The sequence below is a fragment of the Salvelinus sp. IW2-2015 genome, unplaced genomic scaffold (genome assembly GCF_002910315.2).
Source record: "Salvelinus sp. IW2-2015 unplaced genomic scaffold, ASM291031v2 Un_scaffold5331, whole genome shotgun sequence".
NCBI lineage: Eukaryota > Metazoa > Chordata > Actinopteri > Salmoniformes > Salmonidae > Salvelinus > Salvelinus sp. IW2-2015.
Genome location: NW_019946596.1, coordinates 4247 through 23205, shown reverse-complemented (window position 1 = coordinate 23205; position 18959 = coordinate 4247). Strand labels below are relative to the sequence as shown.

Below are 18959 nucleotides of genomic sequence, written 5' to 3'. Positions count from 1 at the left end.
TATTGAACATCCATCCTCTCAGGCCAGGGGCACAACAATGTATGAAATAATGGGTGGATCAGAATCTCCTTTATACTCATTGGCCCGGTACGGAGAATTAAGAAAAAGTCCAAATCCTTATCTCCATCCATGGCTAATTTAGGAAAGGGACAATTTTAGCTAGCTACAGTTACCCCCGGAGGACAACAGCGATGATGATGATGATGACAAGATGCAACAATTCAAGTCGTTTCTGTCAATGACGTATTGCTCTCAATGGGATTTGATAGGAGTGACGCCAAAATCCAAGATGGCTTCCTTTGACACTTTTTCTTGGTGCTCCAGGACCAATCACAGCTGAGCTCGCTCAGTTTAGCTCAACGATGATTGGCACATTTTTTAACTTTTTTTTTGTTAAGTGGTCAGATGCCATTCAGTCCATTCAATGCTACGGGCGGCAACAATGTCGTACTCGTTTGGACCAGATAGATGGTCTACACGTAGAGACAGAGGGGCGCTCGGATGCTTTATCCGGTGAGATATCCTCTTTTACGAATTGAAGGAAAATTATGAAACACAGAAAGACGAAAGATTGGGTGAAAAAAAAATGTAATCGGTCCAAAAAATTTTTGGGGGGGAGACTAACTTCCCCTGTATTCATCTGGAAACAGATCCTATAAACTACATTTCAAGTTATTTGGCAACTTTAGAAAGTCTTAGAAACATATATGGGCTGCATGATGAGACTATACATGGCTATTGATGATTTGAGAAAGTCCTCCCCAAAAACATGTGCTCTGTTCCTTGCCTCAGGCTGTACACACTGTTCTCTCATCAATCTTATTTTCACCCATCAGACTATTTTCAATTTAATCTTGTCTTTACTAATTTGTCAAATTAGTTTAGATTTAGAATGACCCATTATCAAATGGGCAGGAACATACATCCATATAAATCAAATCAACTCAAATCAAATTGTATTTGTCACATACAACTTGTGTAGACATTACAGTGAAATGCTTACTTACAAGCCCTTAACCAACAATGCAGTTAAGAAAAAAAAGTGTTACGTAAAATATTTAAAATAAAAGTAACAAATAATTAAAGAGCAGCAGTAAAATAAACAATAGCGAGGCTATATACAGGGGGTACCGGTACAGAGTCAATGTGCGGGGGCACCGGTTAGTCGAGGTAATTAAGGTAATATGTACATGTAGGTAGAGTTAAGGTGACTATGCATATATAATAAACAGAGAGTAGCAGCAGTGTAAAAGAGGGGTCTGGGTTGCCCTTTGATTAGCTGTTCAGGGGTCTTATGGCTTAGGGGTAAAAGCTGTTAGGAAGTCTTTTGGACCTAGACTTGGCGTTCCGGTACCGTTGCTGTGTGGTAGCAGAGAAGAACAGTCCATGACTAGAGTGGAGTCTTTGACAATGTTTAGGGCCTTCCTCTGACACCGCCTGGTATAGAGGTCCTGGTAGGCAGGAAGCTTGGCCCCAGTGATGTACTGGGCCATACGCACTACCCTCTGTAGTGCCTTGCAGTCGGAGGCCCGAGCAGTTGCCATACCAGGCAGTGATGCTCTCGATGGTGCAGTTGTAGAACCTTTTTGAGGATCTGAGGACCCATGACAAATCTTTTCAGTCTCCTGAGGGGGAATAGGCTTTGTTGTGCCCTCTTTACGACTGCCTTAGTGTGTTTGGACCATGATAGTTTGTTGCTTGATGTGGACACCAAGGAATTTGAATTCTCAACCTGCTCCACTACAGCCTCGTTGATGAGAATGGGGGCGTGCTCGGTCCTCCTTTTCCTGTAGTCCACAATCATCTCCTTTGTCTTGATTACGTTGAGGGAGAGGTTGTTGTCCTGGCACCACACTGTCTCTGCCCTCCTCCAATAGAGCATTCCTGCTGGTTCATTTTTCAATCAAATGGGGTTATTTTACTTCACACATCAACCCCTGTTTGAGGAGCGTGTAGCCCCTTGCTGCACGACAGATATTCCGCCCAACTCCACGGGCTATCCAAAGTTCCTGCAGCTACCCATAATTAAATTGTTGACAGCCCCTCGCTCTGCACGCTGGAGAAAGGAATGAAGGCGAGAGAGAAGGAGATGGAAACGCACGGCGGAGATATTATGTTAGGAAAAGTAATGTCAGCGTCTTCATTTTGAAAAAATAAACCGTTCCCTATTACTTGGCGATTCAAAATCAACTACAAATTTACTCAGTAAGCTGCCCTGCACAATCAATGAACCAACAGCATCGCTTAGGCCTCTCCCAGTGTCACGATCGTCAAAATAACATTCGGACCAAGGCGCAGCGTGATATGGGTTCCACATCTTTTTATTCGTGAAACGCACAAACCAATAAAAAAAAACAGCAAACATACGTGAAGCTATGGAGTGCACACAGGCAACTACACATAAACAAGATCCCACAAAACACAGTGGGAAATGGCTGCCTAAATATGATCCCCAATGAGAGACAACGAAAACAGCTGCCTCTGATTGGGAACCATACCAGGCCAACATAGAAATAAACAACCTAGATAACCCACCCTAGTCACACCCGACCTAACCAACATGAGAGAAAATATAATAATAATAATATATGGTCAGGGCGTGACAGGTACTGTGTATTTAGGGTAAAGGGACTAGTCTGTCAGGAAAGAAATAAACAGATTAGCAGCAGCGTAGTATGTGAAGTGTGAAAGTGTGTCTATGTGTGGCATCAACATGCATGTTTGTCTGTGTTTCGTGTGTGTGTGTGTGTGCGTGCGTGTGTGTGTTGGAGTGTCAGTGTAAGTATGTGTGAGCGTGTGGGTAGAGTCTCATGAGTGTGCATCGCGTCAATGTAAATAGTCTGGGTAGCCATTTGATTATCTGTTTCAGCAGTCTTATGGCTTGGGGGTAGAAGCTGTTCAGGAGCCTTTTGGACCTAGACTTGGCGATCCGGTACCGATTACTATGCGGTAGCAGAGAAAACAATCTATGACTTGGGTGTCTCGAGTCTTTGAAAATGTTTGTGCCTTCCTCTGACACCACCTGGTATAGAGGTCCTGGATAGCATAAACCAACATAGAGAATAAAAAGTCTCTCTATGGTCAGGGCATGACACCCAGACTCATGAATAAAACGTTTAGAGTGTAACATAAGGTAACCAGCCCATCCAGTACTCACAGTAATGCAGTCCACACTCAAAAGGTGATTACTAGAATTTATTTTAATTTTGGAGTAGGCTAGGGACCAATTATGTACCAAAGACATCTTAAACCAGTTAAAACATTTTTAAATAAATATTCTGCTGTGGCATAATATGTGGAAGGCTTTTGTATTGTGTAATGGCACAATTATTATTTTAATTTCATGATGTATTTAAAACCTCAGTTTCTACCTGCTGTTGAACTTCTCTCTTCACATTGATCCATCAAGTTTTAGAAGCACGAAACTATATTTATTATTATGTTTTACATTGTAGATCAGCTTTAATACTGCAGATAGATTGTATCAATGTAATTGTCTTCATCATTTCCAATCCCCCATATATAAGGTTGAAGTCGGAAGTTTACATACACCTTAGCCAAATACATTTAAACTCAGTTTTTCACAATTCCTGACATTTAATCCAAGGAATAATTCACTGTTTTAGGTCAGTTAGGATTACCACTTTATTTTAAGAATGTGAAATGTCAGAATAATATTAGAGAATGATTTATTTCAGCTTTTATTTCTTCATCACATTCCCAGTGGGTCAGAAGTTTACATACACTCAAAGTATTGTAAGCATTGCCTTTAAATGTTTAACTTGGGTCAAATGTTTCGGGTAGCCTTCCACAAGCTTCCCATAATAAGTTGGTGTGAATTTTGGCCCATTCCTCCTGACAGAGTGGTGTATCTGAGTCAGGTTTGTAGGCTCCTTGCTCACACAACGCTTTTTCAGTTCTGCCAACACATTTTATTAGGATTGAGGTCAGGGCTTTGTGATGGCCACTCCAAAACCTTGACTTTGTTGTCCTTAAGCCATTTGCCACAACTTTGGAAGTATGCTTGGGGTCATTGTCCATTTGGAAGGACCCATTTGCGACCAAGCTTCAACTTCCTGACTGATGTCTTGAGATGTCTGCTTCAATAGACTCCACATAATTTTATGCAGCCTTTACTGTGAATGGTCAGCTCTTCACTAAAATTCCCAATCTGTCCACAACAACAAAAAAACGACAGGAGGTTCTCGTTAAACTAGGAAATATAATTTATTGCATAAAAATTATATTTAGTTACAGTTAAGAAGGCTAGAGGCTTATTTACAATTGGTAGTTTACAGATTTAAATGAAAACAAATGTAWCTCTGAATTCTGTAGTTTTTTTTGTTTTTCTCATAACAAACGACACGGGTTCGGTTCACAATCAAAGGCTTATTTCTTGTTTCTYTTTGACCAGACAGCAATGTGGAGGAGTCAGACGCAGGTACAGGTATCACCCTTAGGGGGGCGCCATCGAGCGTCAACTGTCTCCCACTCCAGGCGAAAGATTGGACCAGAATCCAGTGGATACACAACATAACATCTCATCTGAACGATTCACAACGGCCTCTATAATCCCCCTCATCACACAGTTCAAGGTTTAGGAGAGAGAGAACAGTACTTCAGTAGTACTTCAGTAGTATTTCAGTAGTACTTCAGTAGTACTTCAGTAGTATTTCAGGGTTCCACGGTCTTTGTTCCAGATGTCTTTTTCTGTTGGACAGGATCCTAAAAGGTTCATCATTATTGTCCTCCTCCTCCTCGTCACCATCTTGTTTTTACTCTTCCCCAGATCGTGCTTCACTGAGCAGTGAGCAGTGATTATGTCCTTTGTTGCTTGCCGTAGCCCTGTATTCCACAGTCAGCACGTCTGATCAACATGTGCTTTTCATTTTTAAAAGTCATTTACAAAACCGCCTCAGTGACGACTTAACTCTTCAACCCTGTTTCTATATGCCCTGATCTGATCTGGAAAAAATAATACATTTATTTCAGGGATTTTTGTACTTGAATAGCACGTTGCTTGCGTACAAAGAGGACACATAGAACTGTTGAGATATGAGTAACACACAGACGGACGGATTCAACCGATTGTTCCCCGTTTCTGTTGGAGAAGGGCGATGACAATAGAATATACTGCCTGTGCTTTGGTTTCTGCGGTCTAAGAGAACAGGGTTAATTCCCAAATGGCACCCTATTCCCTATATAGTGCACTACTTTAGACCAGGACTGGCACCCCGTTCCCTATATATAGTGCACTACTTTAGACCAGGACTGGCACCCTATTCCCTATATAGTGCACTACTTTAGACCAGGACTGGCACCCCGTTCCCTATATAGTGCACTACTTTAGACAAGGGCCCTATGGCACCTTATTCTCTATATAGTGCACTACTTTAGACCAGGGCCCTATGGCACTCTATTCCCTATATATAGTGCACTACTTTAGACCAGGGCCCTATGGCACTCTATTCCCTATATATACTGCACTACTTTCAACCAGGGTCCTTATGACCCAAAAGTAGTGCACTATACAGGGTCCTCAAATTCAACTCTGGACCTCGAAGCCAGTTCCAGTGCCTTTTTTTYCCCATTGTTCCCCTCTAATCAGGGGCTGAATCTCCAACCGAACACTTTGAGCACCCGATAGCTGTGTTCAAGAGCCAATCGAGTAAATGTAAAAGGCTACGGTTCCTACTGCGACCTTCAGAGGCCTCTATCAAGTGGGCATCCTACGACTCGGCGGCCATGACAGCAACTTCTTCCTGTGAATCTTAGCGTGTTACCTAGCAACAACAGTCTACTTTGCCCTACAACAAAAAAAATATGAGTCTGATGAAAATCAAGAAATCAAGAAATCTGTATTTCATTTTGAAGTTTAATTTGGAGGAGGTCTTTGTGGTTTAGTGTATTTCTGAAGTTTGATCGTGTATGGATCAGGTCACTTCATATGAAACGACAAAGACAGCTAACAAGCCAGCTAGTTCAACACTAAATGATATGCTCCTTCCATAAGTCGGCTAGCTACTGTAGTAACGTTCATTTTATCACAATGAACAAGTTTGAATGAAGCAGAAAACAGCTTGCTCTGTCCTGAGTCAGCATCATCTCCATGCTCATTTTGGCCAAAACTTTTGAGACTTGACCGTTCACTATCGAACACAAGAGCAAGTGGCCCCTCGATAAAGGGCTTAGGGGCCCAAGTGTTCGGTTTGAGATTCAGCCAGGGACTGATTTTTAGACCTGGGACACCAGGCGTGTTCAATTAATAATCAGGTAGAACCGAAAACCAGCAGGCTCCGGCCCTCGTGGGGTCAGAGTTCAATAACCTGATATAGGGAATAGAGTGCCATTTGGAATATATACTCAAGAGGTTAACACTTTTTTTCCTCCCTTTCTCGCTTCTAGGGATAATAATCATAATAGAAGTATAAAGTAATGACAACATTGTTAACGAAGACAGCATCCAGACAACCTGCTGTGTTTTAGACAGTAACGATTGGAACAAAAAAATATTCTGACGATGCACAAAGTAACATGAAGACCCTGACCAGGAAGTAGATGGTTGAAAACAGGCAGAAACAAGCGTGATAATAACAGAAGGAGGAGGAGGAGGTAGACAGAGAGACAAGAAAGAGAGACTCAGATGGAAAGCTAGAAACAGGTAAAGGGATGGATAAAACACTGAAGAGGAAAAAGCTCGAGGTAAAGTTTATGATCCATTGCTGCCAGTTGTTCAATACAAGGCTCCATTAACCTGCAAATATACAAAAATCTGCCCAATSACAACAACGCAGAATGTCAACACAGTAAATCAGATTTTCACCAGAACTCATTTTGTTTTACTGAATACAKTTGACTACTTTGACAAGAGTATATGTACACAATATTGGAAAATTACAAATCATATAAGCAAACATTTGTTTTTGTTATCAACAATTTGATCTTGTCTCCCTTTTGTCCCCTTGTGTTCTGTAACTCTCCAACGAGGCCTTCTTCTAGAATCAACTCAAAGACAACGCGATAGCCAATATCACTGTAGTAGTCTTTCTCCGCTGTGGTATAAACAACCAATCAAAACGCATGAGCTCAGTGGCCGTCATAAAACACAACCGAGAGTCGTCATGACCACGTAACAGCGATGACCTCACATAAGTGATGACGTCGGTGCAACTAGGGGATGATTCATCAATAAACAGCTGATGACATCATACAACAGCGATGACATCACATAACAGCGATGACAATTCACATAACGGTAATGACCATAACAAACGAGAGAAAAAGAAGAAAAAAAAAAAGAGAAAATTTAAAAAAGAACATCCACAAATATGGTTATAATAACTTAATAAGAAAGATAAAAAGCGTTTTCCTACTGGAAAAAAACAGAAAACGGAGTTGAGCAGAAACAGAGTTGATCAGAAACAGGGTTGACCAGAAACAGGGTTGACCAGAACCATGGTTGCCAGAGACAGGGTTGACCAGAAACAGGGTTGACCAGAACAGGTTGACCAGAAACAGGGTTGACCAGAAACAGGGTTGACCACAGAAACAACAGAGTTGACCAGAAACAGGGTTGACCAGAACCAGGGTTGACCAGAAACAGGTTGACCAGAAAAAAGTTGAACTCCAGAACAGGGTTGACCAGAAACAGGGTTGACCAAAGCCAGGGTCTTGACAGAACCAGAGTTGACCAGAGAACCAGAGTTGACACCAGAAACCTCTCCAGCGTGTTTATATACTCACGGGTTAAAAAACGACAGACGGCAGCAGAAAGATAGAAGGACGAAGGGAGAGAGGAGAGATGAGAGAAGGAGGAGAGAACCTCTGTGAAGGTGAAATGGTAACCCTATTACTATGTAGTGCACTGCTTTAGACCAGAGTCCTGTACGGGCCCTAGTCAAAAAACTAGTGCACTATATGGGAATAGGTGTGCCATTTGGGACGCAAAAGGCTTTGAGGGCGTTTGGTGGCATCAACAGAATCAATCGGATCTGGGGCCGTCACCCCACCTATAAGCATGTACAAGCCTCTGTACAGTATTATAATGAAGGCTTTATCCCACCGAGACCTACTGATCAGATAGTCAGTCATCCTCCCGTCCATCCCAGACCCAAACCCTCTGCTACTGTAGAAACCTCAATACAGACCAATTTACCTCCCTTTCAACTCCCCTCCCAAAATTAAAGGAAAATAATAAAACTGAAATCAATGTGACGATTAGAGGGGAATTATTCCTGATATGATTTGATTGTTTCCTTTGTCAGTGAAAACCGCGTCAGTGTAAAGGGAATGGAAGTGTGTCTGTGTCCGATCCATGCGGCTCTCGTGTCTGTGACTGGTCTGGGATGTGTCTGTACTGTGTCTGTGACTGTTGTCTGTGTCTGTGTCTAGGTCTGTGTCTGTGTCTGTAACTGTGTCTGTGCTGGTGTTCTGGTCTGTGTCTGTAACTGTGTCTTTAACTGTGTCTGTGATCGAGTTCCGCTCGGTATGGTGTCTGTGACTGTGACTGGTGTGTGTGTCTGTGTCTGTAACTGTGTCTGGTGGACTTAGTGTCGGTGTTCTGTATACTGTGTTGGCTGTGATCTGGTTCTGTGTCTGGTAACTGTGTCGTGGGTGTCTGTGGTGCTGTAGTGCTGTGTCGCTTTAACTGTGTCTGTGACTGAGTCTTGTAATGTGTGGTCTGTACTTGTAGACTGTGTCTGTACTGTGGTCTGTGTCTGTTCTGTTTAAACTGTGTCTGTCACTTGTGTCTGTGACTGTGTCTGTAACTGTGTCTGTGGTCATAAGTGTGTCTGGTGGTACTTCCGTGTTCTGTAATGTAGTCACCAAATTCATGTTCTGTGTTGTCTGTAAACTGTGTCCTGTGTCTTGTACTAGTGATCCTAGGGTCTGTGTCATGTACTGTGTCTGTAGTTGTCCATAACTGTGTCTTGACTGTGTCTGTGCTGGTCTGTCACCGTGTTCTGTACTGTGTCATAACTGTGTCTGTGATCTGTGTCTGTGACTGTGTCGTAACTGTGTCTGTCAGCCGTTGTGTCTGTAACTGTGTCCCATAATGTGTCTTGTGAATGTGTACTGAGCACCCCTGTGTCTGTACTGTGTCTGTAACTGTGTATGTCACTGTGTCCATGAACTGTGTCTTGGGACTGTTCTGTAACTGTGGTCTGACTGTCTGTAACTGTGTCTGTAACGTTGGGTTTAGACAGATAGATCTCCACTTTCTGCCGGCTACTGTGTGTTCGTGTGTGTGTGTTTGTGTGTGTGTGTGTTCGTGTGTTGTTGTGTTGGGTCTGTTGTGTGTGTATGTGTGTTGTTTGTGTGTGTGTTTGTGTGTGTGTCGTGTGTGTGTGTGATTGTGTGGTTGTGTGTGTGTGTGTGTGCACTGTGATTGTATGAAGTAGCCTCTGACATTTCATTGTTTGAAGGTCTTCAGGGGTGTTTTATGTACACAAGTTAAACAGCTTTGTTTCTGCTCTGGTTAAACAACTCACGTTCAATACACACACAGGTGACATAGGGAGGATTTTCACACCAACATCGTTCCCTTCAGGAGAGTCTGCAACATTGCTGAGGGGGAGTTAGGCCTCAAGGTGAGCCTGGGTAGCCGGTAGCAGAGCTAGCCCAGGATGGGGGTGGGTGTGCTGGGCATAGAGAGGCCTGATGAAGGGGGCACTGAGAGGCGATGGGCCCATGGGACAGAGGTATTACAGGCAATGAGAAAGCTAATAGTCTGTAGTGCTAAGTCTATGCAGAAGGTGTGGACTGGGCATTTTTCCATAGGAGTCTGTAGTGGCAGAAGGACTGGGTATGTTTCCGTGTCCATAGGCAAGTATTGGTGTATTTCAATTTATTTCTTAACGATGACAAGATCCCCCCCCCCCCTACTTTTTTTCCCCCTTTGTCTCCTTTTTCTTTGACCAATTCAGCAATCGCCGTCTGTCGCCATGACAACCAGGACCTCACTTTTGCCCATCTCCTCGAGAGCGGTCGCTAGGGACACCAGGTCCGCATCGCTTGGTGACTGGCCTCCCATAGGTCCACAACAGAACACCTGTGGGGCTGGGCTTTGTTGTCAAAGTAGTTGAGATACCTGAGGGAGGGAGGGAGGGAGGGAGGGAGGAGAGAGGGAGAGAGGAGGGAGGGAGGGAGGGAGGGAGGAGAGAGAGAGAGAGAGGGAGGGGGAGGGAGAGAGGGAGGAGAAGGGAGAAGGAGGGAGGGGGAGGGAGGGGGGGAGGGAGAGATGGGGGAGGGAGAGAGGAGGGAGAGAGAGAGGGAGGGGGGAGGAGAGAGAGGAGGGAGAGAGAGAGAGGAGAGAGGAGGGGAGAGAGGGAGAGAGGGAGGAGAGAAGAGAGAGAGGGAGGGAGGGAGAGAAGGGTAGGAGAGGGGAGGGCGGGGTGTGGAAGTGGGGTGGGGGGGGGGTGAGGGAGAGAGGAGGGAGAGAGAGAAGATAGAGGAGGAGGGGGAGGGGGGGGGGGGGGGGGGGGGGGGGGGGAGAGCGCAGCGGAGACCGACGGTTACGACAGCACATGTGGACAGAATAAAAGGTCATACTTATTCTCTTTCTGTTAATTAACCATGCGATAGAATGTAATTATAACACAGGCCTGCAGAGCACACTCCCGTCGTGATCGTCTATCTCCCATCTTTCTCCCTACATCCCTCTATCTTCCCACTCTCCTTCGTCCTCAATCTCTCCATCTATCCTCCACTCTCTCTCTCCCTCTGATCTCATCTCATCTCTCTCCCTCTAATTCTCTCCACTCACTCTCCCCTCTATCTCTCGCACTCCTACTCTATTCTGAAACTACTCTATTCTCACACTCTCTCCCCACTCTAGGTTCTTCGGTCTTTCTCCCCACTATTCTCTCGTCTTTCCCCCCCTAATCTCTCGCTCCCCTACCTCCCCTCCTCCTCTTATCTCCCCCCTCTATCTACTCTAACTCCTCCCCCCTCTCTCTCGCTTCTCCCCTTTATATCTCACTACCTCTCCCTCTATCTCTATCTACACATCTCCCCCTCTGTCTTCTGCTCTCCTCTCCTCTTCTCTTCCCCTCTATCTCACTCCATCCTCTTTAATCTCTCGCTGTTCAGCCTGTCGACAGCCCAGGCGTTGGCCAGTAGTCCCCAGTCACAGCCGCGGGCGCTGGGGGCGTCCAGACTGGCCAGATCTTCTGTCGTATGGAGGTGGGCAGGCTGGAAGGCATAGGGTCCCGCCTGGGAGGAGGGAGGCAAAGTACCCACGGAGGGGGGGGGAAGCAGGGGGGAGGCTTTCTGGAGGTAAGAGAGTGATGGGTGGATGGCAGAGAGATAGCAGTTAGGATCCAGGACAAAGCTGACTCAAGGAGCTTTGACATGTACTTAGCCCAGGGCTATCGTTAAGCTCCTGGGTTAATACTAGCCCGAGGTCTATTCGCTTCTCTTCAACACAGCTTCTGCTAACTGAAACCAACTGCCACCTTTTCTGGAGTGAAAAATTCCAAAATTAAATGAACATAACGGAACACTAGTTCATTGGCTATCTCCAAAACGTCCCCAGGGCCGGCAAGCCCTGGGAAAGGGTTGGTGTTTTTCTCCACTTAGAATGACAAGTGTGAAATGTGCTGTCCTGATTTGTTAAACATGTACTTCTGTATGTCTGTGGTGTTACAGTGCAACCCTTTCCCGCCTTTACCTCCTGTATTCAGTGTGCAGCTGGAAGATCTGTCCCCTCTGCCTTCCACCTGTCTGTGGTGTTACAGGTGAAAACCTTCCTCCTGTAACCTCCTGTATGTCTGTGGGTGTTACAAGTGAAACCCTTCCCCCTGTTACCTCCTGTATGTGTGTGTTACAGTGAAACCCCTTCCCCTGTTACCTCCCTGTATGACTGTGTGTTACCGGGAAACCCTTCCCCTGTTACCTCCTTAATGACTGTGGTGTTTACAGTGAAACCTCCCTGTTACCTCCTGTATGTCTGTGTGTTACAGTGAACCTTCCCCTGTTAGCTCCTTGTAATGTCTGTTGTGTTACGTGAACCCTTCCCCTGTTACCTCCTGTATGTCTGTGTGTAGCTGGAAGATCTTGTCCCTCTCTTCCACCTTCTGTGGTGTTACAAACGTGAAAAAAAGAGAAATCAAAAATAAGCGATGAAAAGAAAAACCTTCCCGCCTGTTACCTCCTGTATGTCTGTGTTGTTACAGTGAAACCCTTCCCCCTGGTTACCTCCTGTATGTCTGTGTGTTACAGTTGAAACCCTTCCCCCTGTTACTCCTGTATGTCTGTGTGTTACAGTGAAACGCTTCCCCCTGTTTACCTCTCTGTATGTCTGTTGTGTTACAGTGAAACCCTGCTCCCCCTGTTCCCTCCTGTATGTCTGTGTGTTAAAGTGGAAACCCTTCCCCCTGTTACCTCCTGTATGTCTGTGTGTTACAGTGAAACCTTCCCCCCGTTACTCCTGTATAATCAGTGTGCAGTTGGAAGATTCTGTCCCTCTCCTTCCACCTGTCTGTGTGTTACAGTGAACCCTCCCCCTGTTACCTTCCTGTATGTCTGTGTTGTTACAGTGAAACCCTTTCCCCCTGTTACCTCCTGTATGTCCTGTGTGGTTCAGTGAAACCCTTCCCCCTGTTACTCCTGTATGTCAGTGTGCAGCTGGAAGAATCTGTCCCTCTCTTCCCAACCTGTCAGTGTGTTACGTGAACCCTTCCCCCTTTAGCCTCTCTGTATATCAGTGTGCAGTGGAAGACTGTCCCTCTCCTTCCACCTGTTGACAAGATCTTACAGGGTGAGCTGAGTCACGCCAGGCTGCTCTCTCTAGGCGAAGGTACACAAGTGGAGGGGTCTCTACCACCACTCCAGATATGGTCAGAATGGAATCTCCTGGGGGAATGACATGTTATTGATTGGCTATCATAGACATATGTCTCTAGAACTCAATACCAACAGGATGTGGGACACCTGCTCGTCGTAACATCTCATTCCAAAATCCATGAGCATTAATGTGGAGTCCTCTGACCTTATGCACTAACGAAATCTCTTGAGGTAAGACATTATGATACATTAGTGGTGTGTGTGTGTGTTGTGTGGTGTTGAGAGAGAGCGTGTCGTCGTGTGGTGTTCTGACCTGGTACATTGGCCAGGTAGCTTTGGCTTTCTCACCGATTGCTGAGTGAGGCGATGTGCATGGATGGACGACGCAAGTGTGTGGTAGCTATCTTTAAACAGAGGGTGTTTAGGGTCGCTCCCAGCAAACCACCCCCCTAGAACTCCTCTCCAACTCCAACACCCTCCACAAGAGAGAATTATCGACAGAGACAGAGAAGGGAGAGGCAGGGAGAGAGGTAGAGAGAGACGAGAGGTAGAGAAGAGAGGTAGAGGAAGGGAGAGGCAAGAGAGAGGTAGAGAGAGAGAGACAGAGGAGAGCGAGACAGAGAAGGGAAGAGGCAGAGAGATGGGTAGAGAGAGAGAGAGCGACAGAGACAGAGAGAAAGATGAAGGACAGAGACAGAGAGGGAGAGGTAGGAGAAAGGTAGAGAGAGAGACCACACCAGAGAGAAAAGGGGGTGAAAGACACAGGCAGGAAAGACATATAGATAGGCCTAGAACCAGAACAGACATAGAACCAGAAAGCAATAGAACCAGAGAGACATAGAACCAGACAGACATAGAACCAGAGAGACACTAGAATCAGGCAGGACAAGAACCAGACTGCCGATGACAGCCAGATATAAGAAACAGAAAGAATAGAACCAGACAAGACAGCCAGAGAACCAGACAGACATAGAAACAGACAGCCAGAGAACCAGACAAGACAGCCAGAGAACCAGACAAGACAGCCAGAGAACCAGACAGCCAGCCAGAGAACCAGACAGACAGCCAGAGAACCAGACAGCCAGCCAGAGAACCAGACAGACAGCCCTACCTTCAGGGCGTGTGGTGTGTCCTGTGTGCAGTAAATCCTCAGGATGTAATCCAGGGAGAGACAGGGGGCTCTGGGGGCGAACAGGGCCAGCTGTAGCCTCTTACAAGCGGGCTGGGGAGGGCAGGACTGGCCCACWAGACCGTAGGTCCCCAACTGCTCCATCACCACGTGGCAGTTAGACTCCTCTAGCTGGAGGTAGCAGGGGGACGATAGACTCTCCTCTCCCACCGTCAGCACCTCCTAGTGGCAGGATAGAGGTAGTGCAGAGTAGAAGGGGTTAAAGAACTGACTGGGGACTGGACTTCTGGACATAAACATTTACATTATCTATTCTGGCATCAAGGTAAAGAATAATTCAATAAAAGTGAGTACAGCTTTAGGACAGTATAGGACACAGAAATGCTTCCAGCCCGGTAGAGAGAGCAGAAGTGACCTGCCATCCAGCCCRGTAGAGACAGYAGAGGTGACCTGTCATCCAGCCCGGTAGAGACAGCAGAGGTGACCTGTCATCCAGCCCGGTAGAGACAGCAGAGGTGACCTGTCATCCAGCCCAGTAGAGACAGGAGGGGTGACCTGTCATCCAGCCCGGTAGAGACAGCAGAAGTGACCTGTCATCCAGCCCGGTAGAGACAGCAGAGGTGACCTGTCATCCAGCCGTAAGAAACAGCAGAGTGGTGACCGTGTCATCCAGCCCGTAGAGAACAGCGGAGTACCTCTCATCCAGCCCACGTGGAGGACAGCGGATGTGACCTGTCTATCCAGCCAGGTACGAGGGACAGCGGATGTGACCTGTCATCCAGCCAGGAGAGACAGCGAAGTGACCTGTCATCCAAGCCAGGTAGAGACAACGGCAGGTGACCTGTCATCCAGCCCGCGGTTTAATAAGGGAAAAGAAACAGCGAGGTTGAACTGTTCAATCCAGCAGGTAGAGATCAGCGGAGGAAACCTGTATCCAGCCCGGTAGAGACAGCGGAGGTGACCTGTCATCCAGCCCGCGTAGAGACAGCCGGAGATGAACCTTCATCCAGCCCGTAGAGACAACAGCAGGGTGACCTGTATCCAGCCTGTAGAGAAAGCAGAGGTGACCTTGTCCATTCCAGCCCAGTACCGAGACCAGCAAGAGGTGACCTGTCATCCAGCCCGGTAGAGAGACAGCAGAGGTGACCTGTCATTTCCAGCCCAGTAGAGACAGGAAGGATGACTGTCATCCAGCCCCGGTAGCAGACCAGCAAGGTGACTGTCATCCAGCCCGGAGAGACAGCCAGAGCGTGACCTGTCTCCAGCCAGGTAGAGACAGCGAGGTACCTGTCACTCCAGAACCGATACGAGAACCGCAGCAGTGACCCTGTCTCAAATCCAGCACCGCCAGTAGAACAGCACGTAGGTGAACCCACCATCATCCACAGCGCCCCAGTCGGATAGACAGCCGAGCGCACACGTGTGACACCGATACACCGTCATCCAGCCCCAACGGTAGAGACAAGCGGATTTGAACCTGACTCACTTCCACCAGGTCAAGAAACACACGCCGAAAACCGTCGACACACTGTCACTCAGCCAAGTAGAAGCACCATCACGGCAGCCCATACCTGTCATCCAAGCCCGGTACGAAGGAACACGGGAGTGACCTTCCCCTCCAGCCCAGCGGAGAGATAGAACGCACCAACGCGCAACGGAACAACCCTCGTCATCCACGTACTGTCTCTCAGTTGGTCCTGCAGCGTGACTCCCTCTATACCCACTTGCAAACCTGCCAGCGGTATATAGCGAGCACCGACACCGACCTCCTATCCATCCTATATATATCTATCTTGAGGTACCTGTCATCCAGAAGACACCACAGAAGCCGTTAGTGACAGGCGGACGAGCCGTGAGCGACACGTCTAGTCCGCGATGATCGTCCTATGCCCTCGAGACATGCAACACTCTATCTCTACCAGTAGAGACAGCGGAGGTGACCTGTCACCAGACAGTAGAGACAGCGAAGTTACCTGTCATCCAGCCAAGTAGAGACCGCGAAGGTGACCTTGTCATCCACACACCAGTGAGAGAGCAGCGAGGCCCTCCGCCACAAACACGGTGCGCCTGTGTCATATCCAGCCAGGTAGAGACAACGGAGTCTGGACCGTGCAGCCATCCCGAGGTAAGACACCGATAGGTGACCTGTCATTCCAGCCCGGGTAGAGACAGCAAGAGGTGACCTTGTCATTCCACCAGGTAGAGACAGCGGAGCTGACCTGTCATCCAGCCGGTTAGAAGGACAGCGGAGCGTGACCTCTCATCCAGCCCAGTGGAGACAGCGATGTGACCTGTCATCCAGCCAGTAGAACACGAGTCCCCCATGATCTCACTCCGACCGTCTATCAGCTCCACAGACTCATGGTATGCATCATCTATCCCAGCTCTATATATACAACCCGAACGTGAGGCCTCTATCTCTCTCTCCTGCCATCTCTATGTCCCTATATATCTCTAAGATGACCTGTCATCCAGCCTGTGGCCCGCTAAAAACGTTAACATGCTACTATCTAGCGGTAGCCAAATGTTATATCTATAACAACACAACACACCGGTAGCGCCTTATCTCTCCTGGCGAGAGAGTCTATCCAATGTCCCACTGTTTATATCCTCCAGCCCCGCAGGTAGAGAACAGCCGGAGATGACCCTGTCATCCAGCCCCGCCTTGCCCCCAGTTCTAGTTTTGTGCCCTGCCACCTCATAAATTCGTGGAGGAAGACAAACAGAGCAGTGACCTGTCATCCAACCTGCGTAGACGAAAGCAAGGGTGACCTAGTCATCCAGCCAGTAGAGACAGCAGAGCGTACACATATGTATGCCGACCAGGCGCGGTAGAACCAGGCGAAGGGACCCTTCATCCAGCCCAGGTAGAGACAGCAGAGGTGACCTGTATCCAGCCCAGCTAAGAGCAGAGGACGCCAGCGGTAGACACGAGGTGCTCGTCACCGTCAAGTGCTTGTATCCAGCCCAGCAGTAGAATGAGATCCAGCTAGGCGTAGATGACCGTTACCAGGCCCGTAGAGACAAGTCAGAGGGACCTGTCATCCATGCCCTAGTAGAGACAGCCAGAGCGACCTGTACATCAGCCCAAGTAGGATGAACATAGAGGTGACCTGTCATCCAAGCCAGGTGAGACCAGCAGAGTGAGCCTGTCATCAGCCAGTAGAGGACCAGTAGAGTGACCGGTCATCCAGCCCGGTAGGCAAGCAGAGAGTGACCTGTGCATCCAGCCACAGTAGCAGACAAGTAAGAGGTGACCTTCACCAGCACCGGTAGAGACAGCAGAGTGACCTGTCATCCAGCCAGTAAGGACAGCAGAGGGACCCTGTCTCCAGCCCGTTAGAGACATGCAAGGACCTGTCATCCAGCCACGCTAGAGCACGTACAGCAGTACCTGTCATCCAGCCCGTTAAGGCGACAGACTGTACCGAGGTGACCTAGAGTCTCATCCAGCCAGTTGAGAACAGTTAGAAGGTGACCTGTCATCCAGCCCAGTAGAGGCAGAGAGCGTACCTGTCAATCCAGCCAGGTATGAGACAGTGAGAGACCTTCATCCAGCCAGGTAGGAGACAGTAAGTGACCTGTCATCCAGCCGGTAAGAGACAGTGAGAGATACCCTGTCATCCAGCCCGTAGCAGACAGAGAGTGACTGTCATCGCAGCCGTAAGACAGAGAGATGACGTGTCATCCAGCCACAGATAGAGGCAAGTAGAGATGACCTGTCATCCAAGCCCGGTAGAGGCAGCAATCATGTTCTCAACTTCTCATTTGAAATCTCACACCTTATTTCTGATTATGACCTTCGACCCTATTTCATCATCTCTAGTCTAACAGCACATTTTCCAACTGTTCCTACTTGGTGCCAGTAGCCTAGCGTTAGAGCGTTGGGCCTGAACCAAAATGGTTGCTGGTTTGAATCCCCGAGCTGACAAGGTAAAAGAATCTGTCGTTCTGCTCATTGAGCAATGCAGTTAACCCACTGTTCCCCGCACCTCTCTGATTCAGAGGGGTTGGGTTAAATGGCAAGACACATTTCAGTGAATACATTCAGTTGTACAACTGACTGAGTATCTCCCTCTCCTCCCTCCCCTACTCCTCACCTCCCATGCTTCTTCTCCTACCCATCTCTGTCTGTCTCTTCCCCCCTCCTCCCTCTCTCTTCTTCCCTCCCTCTCTCTGTCTCTCCTCCTCCCCTGGCCCCTCCTTCTCTCTCTCCCTTCCATGTCTCACCTCCCATTGCCCTTGGTGTGTCTGGTCTTGAGGGGAGGTCCAGTCTGGTGTTGGGATCTAGCTGGGCACAGTGTGCAGAGTGAGACCACAGGTCGACTTCAGCAGCATGCCTCATGGACCAGCAGCTCGACCAAGCCGGGACTTTCTCATCTATCTGTCCTGACCTGTCGACCTCCGACGGAACCTTGCACTAGTAAAACATGTAATAACACATAGTAAGTATGCAGGTCTGATCATCCACGTACCTTTCACAATGTTAAAACACATAGTATAACACTGTCTGACTGCCCTCCGACAGACACTGGTATATACACATAGTAACATGTAATAACACATAGTTAATATACACGTCTGACTGCCCTCGACGGTAAAACTGGTTAATAACACATAGTAATAACATGTTAATAACACATAGTCATAACACTGTATCACTGTATGCCTCGTTTACCTGTGTTAATAACACATAGTAATAACATGTTAAAAAACAGCCTCATATTAGGTAATAACACTGGCTGACGTCCTAAACGAAATAAACCATGGTAATAACACATAAGTAATAACATGTTAATAACACAGATTAAGTAATAACACCTGTCTGACTGCCCCGACGTAAACCTGGTAATAAACACATATAATAACATGTTAATAAACATGATTATAAAACAATGTCTCATCCATGACCTCTGACGGTAACCTACAATACACATAGTAATAAACATGTTAATAACACATAGATAATAACATTAATAACACATATTAGTAATAACACTGTCTGACTGCCCTCCGACGGCAACCTGCAATAAACACATAGTAA

At 47.2% G+C, this 18959-nt stretch overlaps 1 long non-coding RNA gene across 2 annotated transcripts; it reads left to right on the top strand.

The window, feature by feature from the left end:
- Window positions 1-7079: 7079 nt before the first annotated feature.
- LOC139026634 (uncharacterized) lies at window positions 7080-7670 on the top strand. 2 transcript variants are annotated; one of them, XR_011478491.1, is made up of 4 exons: window positions 7080-7152; window positions 7197-7458; window positions 7504-7603; window positions 7652-7670. It is a non-coding gene; the product is annotated as an uncharacterized lncRNA (long non-coding RNA). The 2 variants fall into 2 exon arrangements; XR_011478490.1 differs by having other exon boundaries at window positions 7636-7670.
- Window positions 7671-18959: the final 11289 nt, after the last annotated feature.